We start from the raw sequence: 9,366 nt of genomic DNA on the forward strand, positions 1-9,366 counted from the left end.
ACTCTAATCCACCCTCCTCCCCAGCTTTCCACACTTACTCATAAGTTCAGATAAGTAATAAGAAGCACAAGATTTAGTTTCTCTAAGTAAGGTGTGAAAGATGTTGACAAAATCTGGTAGAAGTGAATGCTAGAAACTGAAGATACTCCATAGGTTCACAGAAATCCAAGCAGTAGAATTTGATTTAATCTCAGTAGAAGAGAGTGGTAATAGAGAAATATCTGGTAGAAACAGAAATGAACTCACAGCTATGTGCAAAAATGAATTCAAGCTAATTATGTAAGAAGAGAGAATCTGGCCATTATAAAAATGGAGTAGAAACAGTAATACACAGGTCCTAATTATTGATATATAAATATATTTGGGTATCACGACACAAGAAAAAATAAGTAGACCTGTTTAGGGAAATAAGAGGAAGTTGCAATCCAAAGAAAGGAATATCATTGTAAAGACTCAGAATTCTATGGCCCTAAAAATGAACTATTTTGGTCTCCAGAAGAATTTTCAAAACAATTGGTGTCCTCAGTAGCATGACAGAAAACCTGAAATCAATAAAACTAGAGTAGAAATCCATAAGTACAGAAGAAACTCTAAGATAAAAAAGAAAAATACATAAAATGAAGAAGGACTACAGGGAACTTTAAAATACTGTATCAAAGTGAAAGGCAACAAGGAGCAAAACTGACACTGCAGAACATCAAATACTGTAATGAATAAACTTGAGATGATCTTAAATGTGTAAGTAGAGGATAATGAGATGAGAACAATGACAGGAAAGACGTGAAGTGCAGAGAATGGCGATTCCAATGTAAGAATGGTGTTTCTAAGGAAGATAAAAGAACATTTGGAATATGTGTAGAATCAATGATTAAAGAAATTAAATTGTTTCTAAGCTAAAAGTATATGCTCACTAGATTTTAGGGAAAACAAGTATAAAAACCACGCTTAGAAACAACTTAGGACAAAAAGAACAATGCAGAAAGAAAAATTCTAGTTGTCCACAAAACCAAAAAGGGAGGATGGATAAAGACCTAGGCAACAATAAAATGTCAAAAGACAACGGAACAACACCTTTGGAATTGTGAGGTTAAAAACTCTGATATCACCTACAGGATTTTTTTTTAAATCAACTAAATTGTCTTTTATACGTACAGATAACAAATTAGATAAGCAAGAAACATAAAACGTGCCTTTTTTTAAAAGAATTCAAGAATGTGGAAGTCATGGTATAAAAGGACGGGTTATGAGCACTTAGATAAAACATGCCATTAAGTCTGAATAATTGTTAATTTGTTTAAAAACTTCAAAAATTTTAAATAGTTGTGCAAGAAAATATTTAATATACAAATGCTGAGTATAAAAGCAGAGTATATATAAAAGTTTTGGGAAGTAGAGTTGTCAGATTAAATACATGACACCCAGTTAAGTTTGAATTTCAGATATACGTGAATAATTTTTTAGTATAAATATGTTCCAAATATTGCATGGGACTTATACTAATATATTATTTGTTTATATGAAATTCAAATTTACCTAGGCATCGTGTGTTTTTCATTTGCTAAATCCAGCAACCCTATGAGAAAAACAGCAAAAGAAAGTGCGCTACATTTCTGATCTTAAGTAGTATGGACTGTTACATTTTCTTCTTGACTTTAAAAGTTCAAGAAATAAAATTCTAATATATATTTTTTTACATAAGAAATTGCAACTAAGAGAACTAAAAACACATATACCTTTCAAAACAGGAGAAAAAAGCGAAGATAAAATAAAAGTTCAGTCGCTATAGCCAAAGACAGACAAAAAACCAAGAAGATATCCTAAAAAATTTGAGAACGTATCAAGATGAGAAAAAAGTTTACCAAAATAGGTTAAATTCTCCATTAAAAAATTTTGAAAACCTTGATTTTTAAAATTTTTACTTATATGCTATTACAAATGAGAACATTAAAGCAAAATGATATTGAATAATTGATCAATTGCTCAACATTAACATTAATTTTACTGATGTAAAAGAACAGGCTAAGTTTATTAGGCAAACATAAAGGGAGTATCTACAATATGTTTTTATAAATTAAAAAAATGAACTAATTATCCCCATTAAAATGGGTAAAAATATGAAAACCAACATTTTCTTAAACTCTTGCAATAATCAGAAAATAAAATGGGTGGAAAAAACATGATTTGTAATAAAACTAAAATGTCTTAGCAAGGAACATAAAAATGTAGAATGAAAAAAATGAAAAAACACTTAATTGAAAATAAAAATGGACTTGAACAGAGTCTTATTTACGTTTAGAGGGAATGTTCCTAAGTAAATTTATAGACTTATTTAAAATTTCATCAAAATCCCAATGACATTTGAAATTTAAAAAATGAGATTCTAAAATCTTTTAAGAAAAACAGACATTAGATAAGGGCAGAGAATTATAAGAAAGATTAAGATTGCCAACAGATAATGCTATATATATTGAGGTTAAAATAATGGAGAACTGGGTTATATATTTGAAAAATGTTCAGAATACTCAGTCACTAGCTTAGAAGTAGACCAGTGTATGGATTGTGTGTGTGTGTGTGTGTGAGAGAGAGAGAGAGACAGAGAGAGAGAGAGAGAGAGAGAGAGAGAGAGAGAGGGATTGGGGGTGCCAAAAAAATGTATGCAACTGGACAGTTTGGTCAACATTGCTCAAGCAATAGTTTGCCATAATCAGAAGTATCCGGACGCTGATGGTAACCACTTTGAGAACCTCTTGTAATTGCAGAAGTCAAACAAGACTTGTATTCATCTTTTGTTACCAGTATATATTGCATACTACAATTTTAATAAAGTTTTCCTTTCTTAAAATGTGTATACATTTTTTTGGCACCCTCTGTATATACATATCATGTAGTACATATGTTAACATACTTTACATATGATAAAAATTAATGACTAGGAGAAGGTTTATTCAGTAAATAGTGCTGAGAAAATTATTTCTTTGGTGAAAAATAAAATTAGGCTTTCATCTCATGACTTACATCATATACATGCATATGTGTATACATACGCTGATTAAAGCACAAGTTTTCAAGCTGTGTTCTAAGAACCTACGTATGGTTTCATGAAGGCTGGTTTATCAGAAACGAAAGAATCACAAATTTAACCCCATTTTTATATGAGTCATATTCAAAATTAGCATAAGATTTCCTCTTTTAAAAGGAGGTTCCACCACTTTAAACACAAATTCTTAAAATTCAGTAAAGCAGGTTTTTATATTGAAAACACACATGCATTTTTTGAGTTAGATGAAATGGAAGAACCCAGAAAAAATGCCTAGAATTTTGACCACATAAAATTTTTTAAACTGTAGGTTAAGAACATATGGAAGTCAGGTAACAATAGGAAAAATATGTGATGATTATGACAGTTACGAACTTTTATAATTTAATAAAATGGACATCTAGTAAAAAATTGGCAAAGGACATCAACAGATTAAAGCAATAAAATACCGCTTTATTAAAATTATAATAGCAATTTTTAGTGAGTACAGAGTGGTGGATACTTATATACTACTTATGCTGAGGGAAAATTGATACATGTTTTTTTGAAAAGCTTCTTGGCAAAATCCTACTCTTTCCTACAGTGATTTCATATCTAGGCATGTATCCTAGAGTTACACACTATTCAGGAATTTCTATTTGCAAAGAACAGAGATCTACTTAGGTTATCTCATTTAAATATGGAGTTATATAATGTATTTTAAAATCTCACCAAAAAAAAAATCCAGGGACAGAAGCTTCAGTTATGGGAACTTGCTCTACAAAGACATTATTCAATGAGGCTACTCTTTCAAGAGCTTGTTACTCTTTGGGTATCCTCTTTTCTCTCTACAGATCGACTTGTTTACTCTATGTATGCTTATAATTGCCGTCACATCCCTGAATATTTTTTCAATTTTGTTGCCTGCCACTCATTTGTAACTTCCTTCTGGATCTCTATTCAGATTTCTGAGTGGGGTAAGATGATTGACTCAACATATAATTACTACCTCTGAACAAGCCTTTGAGGCCAGGCCAAACTATATAGGCTACTGGTAAGCCTTTGGAATGGCTAACTTTTATCAGATGATCACTCTCGTCCCTTCAGACATGCCCAGGGATGGGGTGCTAAGGCATATGACATGCTCATTAAGGGCTGATGTTCAAATAGGTTTCCCCAGAAACTGGTTCGTTTGGCCAAGCATTCTAAACTTCATTAGAACACACACAAAGATAAATATTCAAGATATTTTTTGCAGTATTTTTTATGTTGCCCTCTCCACAAAATAGGGGAAAGGTCAAATAAATTATGATGCATCTATATGATGAAATGTTATGCAGTCATTAAAACATTTTCCAAGAATATTGTAATGATAAGAACATACTTACGGTGTTAAGTGAAAAGTACAAAATATAGAACTGCACATGGGTTAAGATTCCATTTATATATATTTATATGGATATTTCCATGGGAAAATATTGGATACATGTAAAACTGTTAGTGGGTCTCTTTGACGGGATGGATTGTGGTTATCTTTATGTTCTTCAAACTTTTCTGTATTTTTTATATTTTATTGATGTCTTATTTTCATAAAAAATAAAAATCACTTACATACAACTTATTTAAAATGTTACATGATATTCCATTGTGTGGCTATACTTTAATAATTATCTATATTATCAGGGACTTAGACTGTTTTCATTTTTATATCGTGAACTGAACTGCTATGTCATTATGTATGAAGTTTTCTATTAGGTAATTTTTATAATAATTTTCTGTATTCAGTTATTGGGTTAAAAGATAGGAGAAGGTATAATTTGTGCAAAGAACTGGAATAATGAAATTACATGATATATACAGCTAACTACAAGTAGCTTGACATTGTTGGGGTATAAAGTGTATAAGTGGAAGGAGAGGTTAGAGTAGAGGATGGCCAGATCATGAAAGACTTCCTATGCCAAGCTAAAAAATGGAGAAACATTAAAGAAGTTTAAACAAAAGAACAACACTCCTTTTGAAAAGGTAACTTTAACAACACTGCAGAGATTAGATATGTTGTAGAGTGAGAGGAAGAGAATGAGCAAGAGTGGAGGTCCCAAGACTATTCAGTAGACAAGACAACTAGGTGGTGTCAATGAGTTTGGACAGGAGGCAGTTTCCTTTTTAATTGTTGGTTTTATTTTTCCCTTCATTAGTGTGGTCACCATAGTAAATTTGGAAATCGTATTTACTTAAAAAAAAAACGAGGTTAAATGTAGTATGAAAAGCCATTGGAGGTTTTAAGTGACATGATCTAACTTTAAATTTTAACAGGCAGACTCTGAATGCTGTATTAAGAATTGACTAAAGGTAGAGGCTAGAGCCAAAGCCAGGATTCTAATGAGAAGGTACTGCATGACACCTAAGAGAGAGGAGGTGTTAACATAGTGTTAACAGTGGAGATGAGAGAAATCAAATTTTGAATATATTTTGAGTATGATGAATATATCAGAAGGTAGTTTTAAAACTGGACTTTAGATAGTATTTTAATAGATAAAAAGGTGAAATTGTTTAAGAGGAATTGTTTGTAGTAACTTGTAGTTGAGCAGTGTTTTAGAAACAGTGAAATCAGTCTGTCCAGAGTAATGATTTCATGCTGGGGTTTGGGCTACTCCTAAAAGTCTAGGGTTTTTTTTCATCCGGATAATCTAAAACTCAGATTCTGCCATGCGAATAGTCAAATACAACCTTGGGGAGGAGTCAGGGGAGGCTTTCCAGAATGGTTTTAATCTTAGTCCAGAATAAATTGAAATAAGGTGTGTGTGTCTGTGTGTGTATGTGTGGAGGGGGGGTAAAAGTGTTTCAGGCACAGTGAGCAAAATATGTAAAGTCTTAGGAATAAGTGGTTTAAGAGCTAGGCTGCCTGAGCTCAGATGGTTTTTTTGTTTTTTTGAAGGCAGGGTATAGTTCTACCTAACGTCAACAAACTTTTATAATCATTGGGTCAATGTGAACTGGGAATAATGCAGACTGTCATTCACAATCCTGGTAAGCCAAGAATCAATCAGGCAGAGCCTGTCAGAAACGCCTACCAAATTGATTGATTAAATCTTAATACCTACTGAGTATTGTAATAGGCTATGCAGAGGCTGAAAAATCCAGTACAAAAGGTAATGCAATAGTTTTTGTTCATTTCAGGCCCTAAAATTTAGAATACATAGAGTCGTGTGCAAGTGTCTTTCACTAAACATTAAAATTAATTGGCAAATGAATTAGAACTCTAACAGTCTTTGAAAAAGTTTCCTAGTGAAGTGAAAAACACAGTGGCTGAAATAGTTTAAGAATTTGCTGGCCTTTGATCCAGGATCTGATGGCATAGGATTAGGCTAATCATTTGACGTCTCTGAGCTTAAGTATCCTTTGCTGTAAATTAAAGGGGTTGAAATAACAGTTCTTAAGGTCTTTTAACTGAATTTTTCTTTTATCTCTAAACTAAAAAAGTGTCTACTACATAATAAAGTATTAATTTCCACAGCACACCGATTCTGGGAGGTCTTCTCAACAGTCATTCTAATTTCTAAGCGCACTCCATAGTTCAGAGAACTTGTGGCTCAGAAAGGTTCACGATTAACCAACCCCAAGACACCAAGTGGAACGGCCCCGAGGGAAACGTCACCACATCTTCAAGCGTTTTCATGGGACTGGAAGTCATGGTACACTTCAATAGCAATTAAAGAGAGAAGCGCAAAAGATGTTACCAGGTTTTCCTGAGAAAGCTTGTGGATTCCGGGGTCCGCAAAGAAGACAGGAACGTCGGGTCCAAGAACCTACCCTGTTGGCGGAAAGCCACCGTACCTTCGCAGGTGGACCGTGGCAGCCAAAAACTACCCCGCAGGCTCCCAGCGGCCTCCACTTCCGGTCACCAGGACCCCGCCCCGCGGGGGAGAAGCCTACCGGCTGGGATGAGTTCCTGAGGGTAAATGGTGAGCGAGTTCCTTAAGCATTGGCTGGAGTATTCCTGCCTTGGCAGGCAGTTCGAGCCTTCCAGCCTGTCCTACCCTCTCAGATTGAAGGGGCTCGCGAGGGCGAGCAGAGCGTTATTAATTTCTCGTTTTTTGTTGATAGGCTGAAGCTACAAATTGTAGTCGCACATAGCGAAGATCTAGCTAATTTCTTCAGACTTACAAAAGGACGGTCCACAGACTCCTTTTCTTCTCATCATTCTGCCCTTCCCTAGCAAAGGTGCAGAGAAAAGAGGGATAGACGGAACCCTTCGCAGCCAGGGCTCAAGTCAGTAGGTGTTTCTTCTCCATCCCGAAATGCAGTATCATAGTCATCCTGAAGATTTTACCTCCACGCTGGAGGCTTAAAGTTTGCCAAATCTGGTCTCTGGACTCCTGTACTTTTACATCATTTGCCTAGTACCTGCCACCTATGTAATGTTTAGGTATTATGAGTTCCTGGTGTGTTTCCAGCTTCTAGTGCAGTGTTGACAGACTAAATATTTAAGGGATGGATGTTGTTGAATACACAGCATCACCATAACTCCACCACATCTTCAAATGATTCCAAGTATATTGAGAGAAAAAATAAAATTTGGCGGTTTAGGAGCAAAGAATGCAATAAAATGTTTACAGGGGTCCCATTCAGAAATATTTTGTTGCTTTTATATGAAAACCGATTCACAGGAAGAGAAACCTAACAGAAAAATTCCCTTTAATTTCTTTAAGCTACAACACTCTTTTTAATAATTACTATGTTCATAAAGAAATACAACTTTAAAACAGTCATGTACATTCAAGTCTGTACATTCTGAAGGTGGTCCTCATGTCAGCTTTCTCTCTCTCCACTATTATCCACTAATGGAGCATGTAGGAATTTAGAATCAAAGAGCCAACCAGTAGCTGATGCAGAATAGAATTTTTATCGATTCCAAAAAGTTACACATTTTCATTCAGAAGTCAAACCCTCTGAGACGTTACCATTTTACATCCATGAACATAAAGGAAAATTATTCTTGGAACCTAATCTTCTAATAGCCTCTTCCCTTTCTTCCTTCAACCATTCTTTTTAAATTACTTGGTTTCCTCCATGATGTGTATATTTTAGTATTATATCAGATAACTTTGGTTTTGTCTTGCTGTGGGTCAAAACCCCCCTTTGCTCTCCTGTTGTCTCCCTCTGGGGCAGATGCCCATCAGTACTTACCTTTAGATTGTCAGGCAACTGGAGAATACACCTGTTAGTTTTCAGTAGGTCTTGTTTCTGAAATAATTGCTTTGGTCTGGTCAATATCTGCTATATTTGGTAAGGCTGCATTCACATGCATAAACAGATACACACATCCAGATTTCTGAGAGTATTTATTGCCACAGAAGTTTTGAATGGCTTTTTCCATAGTTTATATTTATCTCGAATAGGTCCTTTGAATATCTTGAAGGTCCTTAGAGACCTTTGAATAGGTCTCCAAGAGTTCTTAGCTTTGTTTTCTAGTTTAAGGATAGATAGGAAAAGTAAAGGCATGACTCCTTTTGAAAGTTTTCAAACCATTTCACAATTGAAAATGTTAATGTAAATGGTGGGAGTAGGGTGGGATCTATCCGTTTAAAAATGAATGGCTGTATCTATGATGAATTGTGATGCTGAAATTTCTTTCACTGAATCATTATGTATGACTCTTAGAAAACTTCCTAAGCACACATAGTTGGGTAATTCTTCATCCCTAGAACTAGAATTTATTCATTTGATGTTTTGAAGGGTTGATTGTTACTTGCTGAGCCAGGCTACTGCTTCTTTGGTAGATTATAATAATTTATGGCTATGATTTTTTTAGCACTATGAGCCACTGTACTAAATCACTGAGCTCTAATATGCAATAATATTAAAATCATACATTTTCATTTCATTTGTATTTACTGTACTTAAGAACTAAGTCCTGTATTATCTAATTTGAGCTGTATAATAATTAAAACATGGGCCAGGTATCCCCATTCTTAGGTGAGATATTAGAATCCCAAGTTAAACAACTAGTTATAGGACAATTAGTGGCGAATCCAAAATTAAAACCTAGAAGTTTGATTTTCCACATATCTTAAGACTATTTTAGTAGATATAGGTGTTTTATAAGCAGTTTCATCAAAAAATGAAAATCAAAATACTAATCATATTTTTTCTCATAAGCTTTGCTCTTTAGCCACCATACTCATTGTCATATATATTTAATTAGTTATAGATACCTCTTACGATTTTCACTTACTAGAGTGGTACCTACAAAATAAACTTTATAATCATTTTGTGAAATAATCTTTCCAATGAAATATTTGATTAGAATTTTTTTTTAATGTGGGAAGAGTCAACATCTCTACAATAGT

The sequence above is a fragment of the Rhinolophus ferrumequinum genome, chromosome 11 (assembly GCF_004115265.2).
Source record: "Rhinolophus ferrumequinum isolate MPI-CBG mRhiFer1 chromosome 11, mRhiFer1_v1.p, whole genome shotgun sequence".
Classification (NCBI taxonomy): Eukaryota; Metazoa; Chordata; class Mammalia; order Chiroptera; family Rhinolophidae; genus Rhinolophus; species Rhinolophus ferrumequinum.